Genomic DNA, 18,511 nt, shown 5'->3' on the forward strand with positions numbered 1-18,511 from the left:
CATGGTCAGCTTGCATGATAGGCCCATGTGACTAATAATGGTCAAGGTTCAGTCAATGGTCTTTGGATGTGTCTAGGGCTAACATCTATGTCTGCTTGAGTGTATCTGACATGAATGCCATGCCGCTTTGAATGTGTCCCTAGTTACGCACATGCACAGCACATTCTGATTTATTGCTCACTTCACTGGAACAACCTTTATAAAACCCGCATTCCATTTTTGTATTTGTCTACACATGATGACAACAATGAAGAAAATATTTTCCAAATATTTACACACATTTTAGGAAGACATCCCTACCTCTCCATAGGCACGTCTCTTCTTCATCTTTGGGGATAGAAATAAATCCTTCCTCGAGATATCCTTTCCAAAGTAACCGAACAATATTTTTGAATGCTCTGTCCCTCCTTTGAGAATATGGCAGGCATTCAGATTAATCTCCCTTTTCAAAGTGTTAATGGCTTGTGAAATTGGACTCTGAAAGGTGAACTGGACAGACACACACACCTCTTCCTCCCACCCAGACTTTTCTCTGCTTTAAATGCAAGGGGTGGCTGTGTTTTAAAACCAAAGGGCACCCATGGAAGTAGGAAAACAGAACAGAAACTGAACAATCACGGGAATACTTTCTGCTGTCCAAGAAACACCAAAACAAGGGGCTTCCAGGATGGTTTCACAGGATGCACAAATGCAGCTTTTCACACCGAAAAATTCCCCCACTTGGCAGTCAGGGTGGCCACACAGCTACTTATCCATCCACTTGATGCAAAATGAATTGACACGTGGCATGTTAAAGCATTTTCAATTCATAAAAATAATGGCAGCTGATGAAGAAGGCTGTGTCGTCACGGTAGATAATGCCTTTGAGTGCCTTGCTGCTGTATTTGTCTGGAGTGAGGTTTTTGGTTTGGGTTTTGTTTTGGTTTGGTTTGGTTTGGTTTGGTTTTTTCCTCAAAATTTGCACAGCTTCATCTAAATGAACATGTAGCAGAGTCATTGAGATTTTCAGATTTTTATATTAATAACTGGAAGATTGAGAAGCCGAGATACAATTTTTATCTGAATAGCTATCTTATATGGAAACCCAAATTGCTTTTTAAACATCACCTCACAATCTGCTAGGCAAGGAAGGCCTTTTATGAATACCCAGTGCCTCTAACTGTAATTGCTCCCAGTCATAAATAATCCCGCTGGATAACTGTTTCTGGAGAATGTAAAAATTGACTAGGTCTTCTGAGGAAAGCCTTCACGGAACCTGCCTAAGTGTGAGGGCTGGGGCAAGCTGCCACTGTGTATTCATTAGCATGCCTTTCTGTCTAACTTAGTCCAGGTGAAAAAAAAAAAAAAACAAAAAACAAACAGAAGAACAAAATAATTGTCTGTTATATTAATTGCTTTTGGTATTATTTCCACCTTCAGTGCCCCTGGAGCTCTTTCGGTGCGGGCGCAGAAAATGCCATGGTTGACATATTATTCGGTGGTATCAACCTGAATATAATCTTCGTGCATTTCTCGAAGCTCTGCATACTAAACAGGAAAGATTGTGCTGAGCGGAAACACTGGCACAGTCAGGCTGTGCATTTGGGTTGCCCCAGAGTGAGGTCAGTAGGCACTAATGATTACATCATCAAATGCTAGCATGGAGCTACTGGTGTAATCATCTGAGATCAGTAATATCAACCAACAGACATACACACTGTTGTCCGTAATCTCAAAATGAACCAAATTATTTTTGGACAGGAAAATCAAATATAATCAAAAGCACATATCTGTTGTCTGTGTGTTCTCGGTTTTTGTTTGTTACATTGATTGCTTTCAATTATTACAATTATTTTTAAATGACTCAAATTATTCTGTATCCTCAAATCGATGATTTGTAGAATTTAAAGACATTGTGGTTGAGGGTCGGGGGGATAACTCAGTCAGGAAAGCTCTGTCTGTATAAGCATGAAGATCTGAAGTCTATCCCCAGGGCTCACATTAAAAAATGAAAATAGACTGGGCATGGTGATCTGTGTTCATTTTCCAGAGAGGCAGAGGCACATGGATCCCCGGGGCTTGCTCGCCAAACAGCTCACCAAATTCAGAGGTTCTGGTCCAGGAAGAGCTTTTAGAGCAAGGAGGACAGCATAGGAGACATGACATCCATGGTTGTCCTCTGGCCCATGGACCCAAGAATGCACACACACACACACACACACACACACACACACGCATATTGTCCTCCAGCTCATGGTCACATGAACACACACACACACACACACACACAAACACACATGCATGCACAATACCAAGGGTAGAGGTCTGGTGCACTATGTCTGCTCCATTTTCTCCCATTCTCAGTCATACATACACTTGACAACTGTTTCACCCGATGAGACATTTCAAAACTTTATAGTTTGTTCATAATATCAAGCAAAGAAAAAATGTGGTCACTAGATTTGAAAAGTGAGCAAGGAGTCAAATGGACTGCTTGCAATCAAAATTTTGAAGGGTCAGTGGGCCTTGAAACAATATCTGATTCCAGGAAGCAACCATAAGCCTGAGTAAATGGCTGAAAACAAAGCAAAAAATAAATAAATAAATAAAAAACTGACAACAAAAAAAGTCAGAAGGATGTGGACACACAGAGGTTTTATGATACAGGACAAATGCCCAGCACATGGCAGAGCAGGGCTGTTTTCAACTAATGTTATGAGTACATATAAGCATACACACAGTTGTTAGTACAGATTTGTTTCATGGCTTGGCCTCCTCTTTGGGGCATTTGGAGGAATTTGTCTTTGTTCTTCCGGTGATGCTCCACATTCTACAGAGACACCGATTCTCATTATTAACGGGTATTTTAAACTGCCTCATGGAGACATATTATAGTTTAGCAACTGGATATCTTAATAGTGAGTACAACATGCATGACTGTAAATATTACATTTTTCCCACGATACACAAGAAAACCATGTGGAGCTCCTGAAGTCTACATGAAATGGTAGACATAGACAGGAAGTAGGTTACTGTTCTGTGAACTCCGTGTCAAGCAGAGGATATGAAGGTTCATATAGACAAGTGAAGAAAGTAGCTTATGTGCTACGGGTGGAATTAGGGCCTAGAGCACTATATATACCTAGAGGGCAAATTAATGTACATTGTTGGCATATTTTTAGCTATTTCATTTGGGTTCTTATACCTCTACCTCTATCCCAACATTTATTCTACCCTATTCCCTTCCAACCCCCAAACACTAGGTAGGACAGGTTAGAATGTTAAAAGGGAATGGGGACATAGACCTTGATAGGCTACTTCCTGCTGATCGGGGGACATGGAATTCCTTGGGACAAGTCCAGTCTTTGTCCTCAGAATATCCAGCAGTCCAGCAAAACAGCAACAGCAAACACAGAAGTAGGGCAAACCAGCAGCAGCAGGGACTGCAGCAGCCACCCCTTTGGATTTGCTTTCTGGGCTCTGGCATTTATCCCCTCTGAAAAGTTCCCAGAATTCCAAAGTAAATTCTCTGCAGCTGGCACCACCCTACCCCACTCCCTACCTCCCCCCCACTAGTGCAAGAGGCAAATCAATCATCTCCTATGAAGCAGCTTCTTATCCCACACCTAGGATTAAAACCAAAAACATAATCACATAACAAAACTGGGTTTTAAAGAAGCCAAAACTGTCACCACAATACACAAAGGAATGGAAGCACCCATGAGTGTCTGAACTGTGCTCCTGCACTGCCACTGAGCTCTGTGGCGGCAAGTGGGGTCCATTAGGACAGAATGGTGGGTGCTAATTTCAAAGGTGCTTCCGGGGGGCTCTGAAGTTCTCTGTGCTCATTCATGTTGGCCAGACATTAACAGGGATGTTTCTGATATTTGGGGGAATACAGTTATTTAAGTTCTATCTAATTTTTACATGTATATTTTCAGGGTGTTTTTAAATGAATAATATTTAAGAAGAAACGTACATTATCAGACTGGGGATGCAGTTCAGTGGTAGCACACCTGCAAATGATGTGCATGGCCGTAAGGTCAATACCCAATATCAGTGCAAAACAAAGAGGGAGAAGAGTAGGGAGGAAGAGAAGGAGGAGACAGACAAGGAAGGAAGAGGACTCAGGTTTGGTGCTAAGACTCAGGCTGTGTGGCTCACCACCTCAGTTACCTTCAGCTCCAGGGACTCTGGATGGACATCCACATATATGTGACACACACACTACACACATACATCAATAAAAATAAAAATATACCTTTAATAGGGACTGTCTCTGACATGAACTCAGTGGCTGGCTCTTTGACCACCACCACCCCTTAGGGGGAGCAGCCTTGCCAAGCCACAGAGGAAGACAATGCAGCCAGTCCTGATGAGACCTTATAAGCTAGGGTCATATGGAAAGGGGAGAGGTCCTTCCATATCAGTGGACTAGTGAAGGGACATGGGAGGAGATGAGGGAGGGAAAGTGGGATTGGGAGGGCATGAGGGAGGGGCCTACACCCGGGATACAAAGTGAATAAACTGTAACTAATATAAAAAAAAATAAAAATATACCCTTAAACATTTTTCTGTATTTCAGAAACATATAGGTGTGGACCCACTGTTTATCCACTTCAGTAAATTCCACCTTTGCCTGGCACCTGCTAGTGAGGTGTAAGCCAGGCTTAGCTGAAGTTGCCACCTGCTTCCCAAGCCTCTTTCACTCATCTTTGGCCAAGCATGCGAGTTGCCAAGAGATCAATTCGAGCTCATGAGACTCATCTGCTGCCATAACCAAAGAGGATTCATTTACTCTCACGTGGAATCTGCACTGTAAACATAGAAAATTAACTTTTACATCAAGAATAATGGCCCTTGGACCCGCATACATTTCAGAACAAAGTGATACCCTATGAGACACAGGAAGAGCAGTTGTGATAAATTGGAAATTTAGAACACACCACAGCCGTGTTGCCAAGCGCGGCAGACTCCTGCATGCCGTTTTGCTGGTCCTTCGTTGCGTCTTTAATATCCTTTAAATGTGTTGTTTGGAGAGATGTCATGAGTTTGGATTCTATGCCCGTGTTTTTTGTTTTTAACTTGGATGAAGGTTCATGCCAGCTCAGGATCTGTTCACCGTGCAGATTCAAAGAGCCTGACTCTGGGATTGGCTCTACGCAGGCATGCTTTATACTGCGGGTTTGGAGGCTCAGCAGTTCCTGCATTTGCATTGCCTAGCTTGACTGTTTTATCTCAGGGAGATTAGCCAAAGAACTAATGACGAGGAGCAATCTATGATTACTCTCATGTGTCTAAAATTGAAGTGTTTCATCAAGCAGGGGTTTTGGGATATAGTCTCAATGGAATGAGAGAGAAAAGAGTAGTTTACTGAGTGTCTCAGAGCAAAGGAATGTAACTTGGCTTCTTCTTCCACATTGAAAATATGTACCTTCCTGTTTTGTATATCAAGCGGTGATAGAAACTCGGATTCTCTTTCGGTCTCATGCACTGAGACTGAGGGAAGTAAGGTTTAAAGTAAGCAAATACTGCCAAGCAATGGTGACCATAATCTAAAACACAAACTGAGATGAGTACTTCCTGAATCTTATCCTTAAACCCTAACACTCTATTTTTCTGCATAGATTGGTAAGATAGGCATCTCTTTGGCAGTGATAAACTACTGGAGATTCTGAGAATGGAAGATGCTGAGGTTTATATGATTCTGAAGTAACATTCAATGTTTCGTGCAGATATGGCTTGGGGACTCATCACATACATGCAAAGCAGGCCGAAGAGGAGTCAGAAACAGTTTTGACAAGAGGTATGCTGCTGACAGGTGCAGGAATTAACAAAGTCTGCTACCATCGCACCCAGGAAACATCAGCATCACCTCCCTTGTTCCAGGATGTGCTTACAATGTTTCTCAGGGTCTTATTTATACTCTGAGCTACTGATAAGGAGGTGGGTTCTGCCTCTCAAAGGAACGCACACACCTGGTACATCAGAGGACACTTAGAGCAAATATCAGCAGCTGAACCGTGGCCTTGCTGAGTTCAGAGGCACAATGGTAGTCGCTGCTGCTCTCCCGAGGCAGCCTCCCTTGGTTTCTTGCCGTCCCGAAAAAGAGACAGACAAAAACGGAGAAACAGAACTTGGTGTTCAGCCTCAGCACAACTACGTCACTTTGCTGTTACATGTAGAGACAGAGACCAGTGTTGTACACATGTGACATGTGACTGTACACTCAGTGTGTCACTAGAAGGAACTATGCAGGTAAATAGCTATTCAAAATCATTCCTTGCTAAGAGTGCAATGGGATTCCGAGAAACACCTGCCCGAATTGCTTCAATAACAACCGTAATATCTGTTAATAACCATAATATCTGATAACAAATGCAAAGAAGGGATTGGCAAGAGTCAGTTGCTCAGACATAGCTAATGAGAATGGAACATACTCCAGCCTCTGAGGCTACTTGGAAGGTTCTTTGTTTAACTTAACTCTTAATTTTGCTGTGTGGGTGTTGGTGCTTTGCCTGCATGTAGGCACACGTGTATTTCATGTGTGCATGTGTGTGCAGATGTCAGAAGAGACTGCCAGACTATGTGAGGCAGCAGTCACAGGCAGTTACAAGGCACGGTGTGGGTGCTGGGACTCTGACACAAGTCCTCTGGAAGAGCAACACGTGCTCTTAGACACTGAGCCATTTCTCCAGCCCCTGGTAGTTTCTTAGATCACTGAACATGCACCTCTCATACAGCTTATAAGTCATGTGCCTAGAAAAACAAAAATTCACATTTCAGCCCATAACATGGCATTCAATATTTGTAGCAGCTTATTTTAATCGCCTCAAACCGGAATCTACTTAGATACCCATCAGTTGAGTGAACAGTTGAACTAAGTGTGAGCTTTCTAAACACAGAACTCTCCTCAGTGATAAAGAAGAAAAACAGCCAGGTAGGGTGGTGCACACCTGTAATCCCAACACTCAGGGAGCCAGAGGCAGTCAGATCTCTGTGAGTTCAGGGCCAGTCAGCACAGTGAAAGGCTTCCGGATTAGAAAAAAAAAATTCTAAATACATATGGGATATTTCTTTGCCATGACTTATTATAAGGTGACCAAATATGAAGAGACGGTCAGTAGAAATAAACAAGCCATAGTCTCACTGGAGATTTCCAGGAATGAGCACATAAAGCAGACAAAAAACTCAGTGGGAAGACTTGAAAGGGATCCTTCATCCAATTTCACTTAGTTGTCATTGGTAGGATATTTCATATAAAACGTACATATCTTTGAAGTATGCTCATGACTTCACAGACCGTATGTGGCAGTGTAAGAAAGCTCTTCATGGAAGGAAATTGAATAAGATGATGAATGGCGCATCCTCCCAGCCATACTGGCATCAAATCGCAGATCAATAAGCACATACCTACTAAATCCTAAACGTTTTAAATCTAACGAGAAGAAATTAGTCAAAGAGCAAGTAAACAAACTGGAAACACTTTCAAAGAGGACAAAAATGAAGGCGTGATGGATCAAGTTTGTGAGAGCCTAGGAAAAGGACTTGATAAATACTGTGGAGAAATGATGGGGATTTTAGGAAGCTGCTAAGAATGCTGTCTGTGAACCTGCAGAATAATAAAACTAGGTGAGTGGTCCTCTCCTGTCACGAAAATCAAACTCAATAGCCATGAAAAATGGACATGTAAAGCCAGAAACTGCAGCTCTTAAAGGCAACCTGGAGAAATATATAGGGCATTGGAATAGGCAATGGATTGTTTGGGTAGTGTGTCAAAGTCACAGGAACATCAATCAACTGAAATAGAGAAGTGAGGTTGTATGAAATTAATAGTGTTTTGACACCCACCCCCCAACACTACTCAGATAGTCAAGAAGCTCAGACTAGACAGTGCAGGAAACTAGAGTAAAATCAAATACTGCTGTTCCGCTTAAGAAATCTAAGAGTAAAATGACTCCTACTGACCTCCTGCTGTACTCATAGATCACTGCCTTGCTCAGCCATCAACAGAGAAGCTTCCTCCTGCAGCAGACAGGAACCAATATAGAGACCTGCGGGCAGATAATATGCAGAAAGTGAGATACCTTGAAACACTCATTCTTAAATGTAAGGCATTCACCAAAGTCCTTGCAGAAACTCTTCCTCAGGGAACTCTTCCTCGAGAGAGGAGGTAGAAAGATTGTAAGAGTCGGAGGGGTAGAAGGACACGAAGGAAATCAAGCCTTCTAGACACAGCAGTATTGATGCACATATGAACCCACAGACTTGGGCAGCATACAGAGGACCCTGCATAGGTCTAAGCCAGATGGGGTCCTAGAGTTAAGAGGAGAAGTGGACACACGCCCCCATTCCTAACCCAGAAGCTATCTCCAATTGTTAGCCACTCACAAATGAAAAATTACTTTTCTTTAAGAGAGTCTCACTGGATATACAAATCCCTCTTAAGGCCAGGCCAAGGGCAGCAGGAGATGGCTAACAAGAAACAAACTCGATGGCATTTTGGAAAGTTCTTCGTCTCTTAACACTTTGTCAGAACCTTTTCCCCCTAGCCTTCCAGGACCCTTGTGTATATATTGTGATTTCTGATTTTGTTTTATGGAATTTCTCTGTGTGTGTGTAAGTCTATGTATGTTTTTCATGACTTTTATTTGGCTTTTTCCCCTCTGTTTGCTCATTTTGTCCTCTTCCAGTGTGTTTGTTTTGTTTTATTATTATTTTTAGATTCCTGTTTTTAATCCAATGATAGTGAATAAAGAGATTGTGGATGTCGGTGAGTGGGGGAGTACGGGGGAGTTGTTGAGGGGGCCTGTAAAGTGTAATCCGAATATTATTGTGTGAAAAAAATCCACTTCTATTAAAAAGAAGGTCTCAGGCACAAAAGACCACAGATTGTGTGATTCCATTCCCAGGAAATAATCAAATCAGGTACATGCATAAGGACCTATCAGGGCTCTGTCAGGGATTCAGAGACAGAATGGGTGGAAAACAGTGATGAGGAAGGGATGCAGCCTTCTTTTAGGAGTGAAGAAATTGCAACAGACTGTGGCAATAGCTCCGTGGATAGACCAACGAGATATTCACTTCAAATGGGTAAATTGTATATGTGAATTTTTATTTTGATGAAGTTGCTTCATCAAAAAAAAAAAAAAAAAAAAAAAAAAAAAAAACAGAAAGAAAGAAATGCTGATTCTTATCCTTCGAGACAACCCTGGCCTAATGATGCACAGCCCTTCTGAAGTTTCCACTGCTTCCGCAAGATCAGGGACCACAATGCGAGCTGGCTGCTGTTTGAGAATGGAAAAGCCACCACTGCCCTCACCCCCAGAAAAAGGATTTAGGGGACTTGTTCTCAATCGCACAGAGTTAAGGTTCCTCTCCAGCAGCATGGGGCAGCCTGGTTCCTCCCTGACACCTCCCCGAACACCAGCTTCCTTCACTGCATGCTCACAGATTCATGAACGAGAGCCCTTTTGAACATACAATTGCTCTTGAATCCCATTTAATATGTGGATCAATTGCCATTTAGCTTGAGAAGAACAGCTCAGTGTGTTCCTCCTAGCTGAGATGCCGCAATTCGCTGTTTTGGGAGCTAGGGAAACAACCAACACAATGAGAGAGAGAGAAAAAAAAACATACATCCACAGGCCATTTATCTTACACCTCAAAAGCACAATATACAACCAAAGGCCCCTCAATAACCCAATTAAAATGATTCCTGATTTTTACATAGACATTTATCAAATAAGGATTAAAATTAACCAACGGGTATATCAAAAGGTGCTAATACATTGCTAACCACCAAGGAAATGTAATCCAGAATCACAAGTTATCACTCAAAATTAGAACAACTCTTAAGATATAAAGCTAGCAAGTTCTGGTAAGTATGACAAGATAACACAGTTCTTAGTGATTATTGACAGAACAAAAAAAATAGAGTAGCTGTAATAAAGGATAATATGGAGGTTGTTAAAATATTAAAAGTGGAGCTGCTACAGGATGGAGAAATCTCAGTATATAGACACAAAAAATGCAATCAGTGTGTCAAAGAATGCCTGCACTTGCAATTTAGTTGATGTGGTATCTACAACTGTCAAGAAATCAAAACAGCCTAATTGTCCATCAATTACTAAATGTATCAAGAAAATGCAATTTTGTACTTTTACATATAATGAAAAAATTCAGCCATACAGAATAAGAAGTGAATATATTTGAATCAACACAGATGGAGCTGGGGGATAAAACGAAAAAATATGAATTTGTGAAGGAAAACCATGTCTTTTCTCTCATATGGAGAAACTAAGAAAATATCTGCCTTAATATAGAATAAGCATTAGTAGAACCTGTAAGTGTAAGAGAGTGATAAAACATCATGGAGAGTAGACGCCATAGCACAGTTAAATAGAAGAAATAAATTCTGGTACTCTGCAGCACAGAGGGATGGCTACAGTTCACAGGGACCTATTTTATATTGGTGAAGATCCAGAGTAGATGCTGGAAGCCTCCACGACAAAGAAATAATTAGAACGGAGAATGCTAATTGCTCTGAATTGATGGCAACACACTCTATGTGTCTTAATTAGGGTTTCTACTGCTGGGATAAAACACCACGGCCAAAGCAACCTGGGGAGGAAAGGGTTTATTTCTGCTTACAGATCTCGACTCACACCCCATCACTGAAGTAAGTCAGGGAATGAACCCCAGTCAGGAACCTGCGGCAGCCATGGAAGAATGCTGCTTACCAGTGTGCTCTCCGTGGCTTGCTCAGTTAGCTTTCTGCACCACAGGTGGTGCAGAACCAGTGAGCTGGGTCCTCTCACATCAAACATTTGCCAAAGCAGCATCCCCACAGCAGTGCTCATAGGCCAGTCTCACAGAAGCAGGACGCAGTTAAGAATCCCTCTGCCCCAAAATGTCTAGGTCTGTGTCAACTTGGCGAAACCTAATCGGGACATTATGCACGTTTTAAAACATTACTGTGTCCTCACTGATATGTTGAATTAACTTATATATTTACAAATAAAAGTGGAATAACTTAAAATGCGTAAGAATGGTAGAATTCATGAGGATGACTTGGTGCACACAGGGGCACACACACACACACACACACACACACACACACACACTCATAGCCTAGCATTAGCAGCAACATAGAGCTAAGTGATAAAAAGCAGTGTGCTGAAATAGTAATTCATCTAGCTCTGATGTAGAATCTAAAACTTATATTTTACAGATATTGAGAATATATCAGTGGCTCCTAGAGTCTGGAAAAGTGGACCGAAGGACTGAGGAAGGCTTGACCATAGGCACCTTCTTACCATTCTACAGAAAAAAAAAAAAGCTCTTGGTTTCTACTGCACATGGTGTTGATGTAATCATGGTAACACAGAATATATTTCAGGAAGTTAGAAGAAACAACTGTGAATGCCTTATGACAAATGTTTGAGCAGATAGATACAATTTTATACATTGTGTGATAATGTATAATTGCATATCTGCATAAACCAATGATATATAGTAACCCATAATAAGCTATAATTTTTCTTTTAGATTTATTTTTATATTTTAATCATGTGTATATGTCTGGTAATATGTCTGTGTGATTTCAGAAGAAGTATTGGATTCCCTGAGGACGGAGTTACAGACAATTGTGAATCACCTGTCAGGGGTGCAGAGAACCAAATCTAGGTCTTCTGCAAAAAGCAGTGCACACGCTTAATGTTAACAACAAACCATCTATCCTGTACAAGCTGGGTATAATTTTAGTGTATTGGTTATTTTTAAAATTGCATTGAGATACATTTCTTTATATGCTAAATCCTACCAAACAGTTAAGAAGAAAATCATTTCCATATAAAATCTCTTATAAAACATACACCATTGGAAAACATTCCAAATATTTTATGAAGTCAGAGTATATAGATTTAATCCAAATTTAATATATTCATGAAAATGTATAAGTATATATCTGAAGCTCTTAAAACTGTACCATTAAAGCAGATGACTGTTATCTTATGGAAATTACACTTTGATATCACAGCCTACATTTCGAAGTCATCTTTGTGCATTTGCTCTTGAAAATAATCATATTAAGATCAATATAATTCAGAAAGTTGCACGAAGCTGGGATTTAAATTCTCCACACAGCAAGTGAAAAGAAAGTGCATTTTATTTTTTTTCCCTGAAATTTATGCCCCACCAGGGAATAAAAAGAATTCTCATGCATTACTGGCAATGATGTAAAAAGTACACGGCCATTTTCAATAGATCTACTAGACTGTTCAAGCCATCTGCTAAGCATTAGGTAAAGGCATTATCCCAGCAAACTCCATTGCTTACAATAGCTCAGGCAGCAGTGGGTGACATTTGAAATGCCCGAAATTATTAGGAGAAATTGAAGGAAAAAGATAGCCATTTTAACACTAAAGATAGATCTGAGAGATCTATTGTGTATCTCCCAGAAGAACCAAATTGTGGGCGAGGTGTGTGGGGGCCTCAGCGTTGGCTCAGTGGGTTCTAGTGCTAGGCTTCCCAAGCATTAGGACCTTGTTAGGTTGCAAGGAAACTCAGGACAAAGGGCTACAGGAGGTGTCTGTTCATCACTTCAAAGTGGAAGCTGGCCAGCAGGTTCTCCGGCAAGCATCTGTTACAGCACTTCTCACCCCTGTCCCCTACCTTAAACCTCTTCAGCCCCTGAGCTTTGCTTCCTTTATCCTATCTTCTCTTCCTTATATCCCAGCCATCTTGGCCATGTGCTCTCCTGTTCTCTTGGTCCTTTACTCCACTCTTAGTCCATTTGCCCTCTCTTCTCTTCCTCTCTTGCCACACCCAACCCCCCATACCTCTCCTCTCATGGCCCAGTCAATTCTGCTGGCCACATCTTGACTCTTCTAGATGCCTCTGGGTGTTCTCTCCCTCACATCTACAATTAAAAAACAAACAAAGAAACATACAAACAAAAACTCCTCAAGCATGCACAGGAGCGGTCACGTCCTCCATTTTCTTTCTTTCTTTTTTTTTTTTTTTGGAAACAAAAAAGCATTTTATTAAGTCGCTACAGATTTTGCTATGATTTTCCCCTGATTGATACAGTATAACATAACTATTGCATGTGTTATAGATCATCTAAAGATCATTTGAAGCAGATACAAAGATACACTTAGGTTTGGTTATTAATGAATATACTCTACTATTCAATATATATACTTGAATATATATATATATATAACATATTGAATGGATATATTATATAACAAAATACAAGTATATATGTTCTATATACTATACTATATCGTTTCATGTTGTGGTTATTTTAAAAGTATGGCGAAATAATGTTTATTATTAGCCCTATAATTATTGCAGCGGTATATCTAACCCTCTATCACAATCAATAAAAGACACCTGATAGATTTTTAGAATAGTCTTATCTTACCTGAGGCAAGGTATTATATTACCCCTCTAAACGACCTTTATTTCCCAGCCCCATCTCCGGCTAGCTCCCAGCCATAATTACACAAATAGTTGCTTATTTTCTCACCTAGGACACTTTCTCCATCTATGCCAGCCATGTGCTTCCCCCACGCTCACCCATACTGGCTCTCTCTCTCTTTCTTCTCCTCTTCCTGTTCTTCTCTCCTATGATCCTTGTGTCCCCAAAGCCCAAGAACCTTAGCCGTGCCTACCTCCTTCTGCTCTGCCCAGGAATAGGCCTTTTTTTTTTCAATGCAGTTTATTCAGGAACCTTGAACAATCATCTGACCCTGGGGAACACAGGGAACTTCCCAGAGACTCATACTCCAACCAAGGACTATTCATGGAGATAACCCAGAACCCCTGCACAGATGTAGCCCAGAGCAGTTCAGAGTCCAATTGGGTTACATAGTAATGGGAAGAGGGACTGCCTCTGACATAATCTGATTGGCCTGCTCTTTGATCACCTCCCCCTGGGGGGGAGCAGCCTTACCAGGCCACAGAAGATGACAATGCAGCCACTTTTGATGAGAACTGATAGACTAAGATCAGAAAGGAGAGGAGAACCTCCCCTATCAGTGGACTTAGGGAGTGGCATGCAAGCAGAGGGAGGAGGGAGGGTGGGATTGGGAGGGGAGGAAAGGGGGGGGCTTATGGGGGGATGCAGATGAATAAAGTGTAATTGATGAAAAATTTTAAAAAAAAGGGAAAAAATAATTTAAGAACCTTAAATGACTTTCAAAAGTGGAGGAAAACATGGAGTTAGTCAATTGGCATGGAGCACGTCTCGCCCCTGGGGGCAATAGTCTCCTGAACCTACTCAGACCTCAGACACCACCAATGCTAGTTCTAGAACTGATGCAGGATGTTCCAACGAGGGGGTTAAGGCTTCTCACGTCCTCCATTTTCATTCAGACCTGAATACAGAACTCTAGAACAGACAAAAAATCCTGGCTGTAGCGTGCACACAAACAACTCCAACTCTGTAAGGGTCACAGGCAGGAAAGACTGCTGATGCTTGCTGGCTCCCAGCCTAGCTGCAAGTTCAGTGAAAGACCTTGCCTCAAGGGAATAGGGTGAACAGTGATGAAGGCCAACCCTCAATGTCCTATTCTGGCTTCTGCGCATGTGTGGTCATGTGCATCACCCCCACCCCACTAAACAGGAGCACACACCACATTCCCATACACTGCACTCACACAAAGGCAACGGTCAAAACAAACAGGAAGAGAAAAAGTTTTCTGTGTATTCAGATAGGATTATAACAAAATCCCTTAGCCAGGGAATCTTTTTTTTTTCTTCTTAAACACAAAAAAGGGGATATGCTGACAGTAAAGAAATAAAAGTAAATAAATAAATGGCATTACTGTTGGATAAAAGTGACACTCTGGTAAGGGTCTGGAGAGGGTGTGACTGGTTGGGGTGGGAGGGGGGCGCTGGGGTTAAAATGTCACCTATTCAGAAAGTGAGTTGGCAACAGCAAGGCCAGTCCCAGAGCAAGGCCAGTCTCATGGTTACTAGTGGATGATCCTACCCTTAGCTTCTGGAGTAAACTCTTCTATAGGCTCCTCCCAAAGATATATGACTGGTCCTCTTTCACTTGAGCTATTTGGATATTTAGAAGATATAAACTTCTGGTAGTTCTGCAAGAACAGAACTCCTGGCCCACTCTGCACTTTAATAATTGTAGATCTTTGTTCTAAAACATGATAAACTCTACATGTATAGAAAAAAATAATAATAACAGAACAAAGGAAAGCAGCAGCTGCTTCAGGTCAGGAGGTTCCTTGTCATATGTGAGTCAGACACCCCTCCATTCCTTACGTTGACTGCCTCAAGCATTTTGTTTTTATAGCTATAAGGAATGGAGATATGATTGTGATAGACCATGTGATTCGAAGTCCTGTAGAGAAAGTTAACAGGGAATTTAGGAAACAGATTTGAGCTGAGGGGCTGTGGAGGCCAATAATGCTAGAAGCAAATTATAATGGGTCACTAGTGAAGAGCAGGGGAGTTTAAAGACCACAGTGTTTAAAGAAGGGCTGTCAGTGGGTATCCAGCTCATGAAGTTTCAGAGGAAAATAAGGACTGGACGAGGGACTGCCTAGAGGCCTTTCTATGTCAAGGCTCTACTCATCAAAGGCTCTAGTGTGAAAATAAAATGCCATTCAAGAGGACAGAACCTAAACTTATTGAAACCACCGAAGAAGTTCACTGCTGAAAAGCAATCTCCTAAAGAGTTGTTACCCTGGGAGCCGCTGAGCATATACAAGCCACTGCAACTCTGATCTAAGCAGGACATGGTAGATCTTGCACTGACAGCAGAAGACGGCACATGGTAATAAGAGTTTTAAGAGGTAAGAGATCATGGGGGAGAGGGGGCTTATGGGGAGATTTCCTATAGCCTGAAGGATGAGGCGGGTCAGATTCACTGCAAGGAGGCCCAGGGAGACCATTGCATGCATCAGGGTAGATGAAGACTAATATGCGATGGAGACAACAGATGTTTAAGAAATCAAAACTGTGGAGCATCTGTCTGGGTAAAGAGCAGGCATGGAGTGAAGCTAGGCCAAAGAAGAGGCGCTGCGTTGTAGAAAACAGAGGCGAGCAGGTTGCCAAAGCTTTCAGCCTCCAGATGATTCCAATGTGAACCCAGGTGCCAGACACAGAGATGCACAAATGGCTATTTGTTCTGACAGATTTTAAGCTTTGGTAGGATCTTTCCTACATGGGACTCCATTCCAAAACTGTTAAAAATCTAGTTTTGTGCCAGATCTCAGAAACAGCATCACCTTAGTACATAGCATCTTCTAGATATTATGTGTTTCGTAAAGGAATATGAGAATGAAACAAACGGTGCCAAATATTTTGAGATGGGCTATTCCGAAAGAAGGTCCAAAACAGGCCGAGTAACTAAAAATTGGGTTGAGATTTGCAATTCAGACGTTCATATTTGCAGTCAAATGACAGCTGACAAATGTGTTTTGTATGTGGGTGCACATATATGTGTGTTTATGTACGTGCACTTGTGTGTGGGCAGCCTCAACGCTGGCTACATTTTGTTTTAAAAGAGGGTTTATAACTGGCAAAGTGGATGAGGCTGGCTGGCCAGCAGGCACTAAGGCTCTGCCTTCTTGTTCCCCCTAGGGCTATGTGATAAGCACATTCCACCACAATCTACTTTTTTTCCCCTGTAGGATGTAGACTGAACTCTCACTAACAACCAAGATATCTTCACAGTCCTAAAGAATGTGTTTTCAAAACAGCCATCATCCTATTTCTATCCCCAGGATGCAGGACGCACTCCAAATTCATGTTCAGGATCTTGTTTTGCTATGTGCTCCATGTATTCTTGAACAAATACGGTTTTTATTTTCCTAGAATCATTTCTTCTCTGGGCTTTAGCCAAACCTTTCACCTGATGTATTGCAAATACTTAGGTTAGACTCTCAGAATTCTGGGATCCTGTTTTTCTAATGTCAAGAATAAAGGGTATAGGCTATTGCAATTAATAATGCATCTTCCTTAGTAGCAGGAAGATGCAAGGCTGTAAGAAGAAATATTTGGAAATATCATCTCTGCTGAGTCTCAGAAGCAACATTCCAAGATAAAGAATCTTCCCATCCCAGAAAGAGAGACTTGGCCCCAGTGTTTAAATGCCTTATCTTATCAGTCTATCTTGGTCACTATGTAATTTTACCTTCATGTGTTTAGAATAAAATCTTATCTGAAAATAGAGAGCTGAGACTGTAAGCCGTTAGAGACGTTAATTGCTTCAATTACACGATTTGGAGGTGACAGAGCAACCCACGTCTTCACTGTGCCCTTCGCCATAGTTGAAGTGCCTCCATTAGCTGTCCTTCACTTCCAGAAACAGGATGTGATTAACGCAGGGCTATACAGAGAACTCCTTAGTGGAAATTATCTTTTATCTGCTGATATCAGAGTCAGGCCAAACACCAGTGGAAGAAAAAAAAGGATTATGTTAGATAGTCAGGGAATTCCCCAAAGTCTTTCTTTCACATCTTTCTAGCATTGAAAATCTTTCCACGGCACAAGTAAGAGGACCTTCACAGGCATTCAGTTCTAACATCCTGAAGAGGGAATCTCGTGCATGGTCATGGTAATAGATGCACAAGGAAGAATGAATTGCGCTACTGACCAGTGTGGCCTGTACCTGAACAGTGGGAGTTTGCTTCAATTGATGGACTAGGGCAGGTGGGATTGGAAACAAGAGGAATCTAGGGGAGGAGGAGAGAGGGAAACAATACTGGGAGAAACCACTGGAATTGGGCAGCATTTCAGGAGCAGGTGCAAACCTAGTGCAACAGAAACTCCTCTGAAACTATGAGATTAACCCTAGCAAAGACTCCTAGTAATTACATAACCAGGCAAGGACTCAAATGGAGGGACTGGTGTAATAACTCAGCCGCAGAACCTCCAACCTACAGTTTGTCCTGACTGCAGAGTATGCTTGAACTGGAGCTAGCATAGTCGTCATCAGAGAGACCAGAGTGACTTCATGCAGCCACTGATGGGAGCAAAGATGCACTGTCCCACAGCTAAACATTATGAGAACACGGCCCACAGACTCAACTGACTGGAAATCACGGGAACTGGAGAGATGAGGGGGCCTCTAGGGGTCTAACCTAGGTCCTCTGCGTATATGTTATTGCTGAGTAGCTTGCTGTTCTTGTGGGAGTCCTAACAGGGGGAGTGGGGGCTGTCCCTCACTCTTTGCCTACATATGTGACACCCCCTCCCCGCTAGGTTGCCATGTCGTGTCCAGCCTTGATGTGATGGTATGTGCCTGGTCTTATGGTAGCTGGTTATGCCATGTTTGACTGATGTCCCTGAGAGGCCTTCTCTTTCTGAGATGGGGCACAGAGGCAGGGGAAGCTTCAGTCTGGGCGTAATCCACGAGAGAACATTAAAAAGGACATTTTTTAAAAAAGTGTGACTAGCTCACATCCCCTTGTGAGTGATCACAAAGGAACACATTTATGGTTAGTGGGGATAGGAAACCATGTGATCTCAGTCTGTCATGCCGTGAGGTGCATGG

This window comes from Meriones unguiculatus, chromosome 16 (genome assembly GCF_030254825.1).
Source record: "Meriones unguiculatus strain TT.TT164.6M chromosome 16, Bangor_MerUng_6.1, whole genome shotgun sequence".
NCBI classification, from domain to species: Eukaryota; Metazoa; Chordata; class Mammalia; order Rodentia; family Muridae; genus Meriones; species Meriones unguiculatus.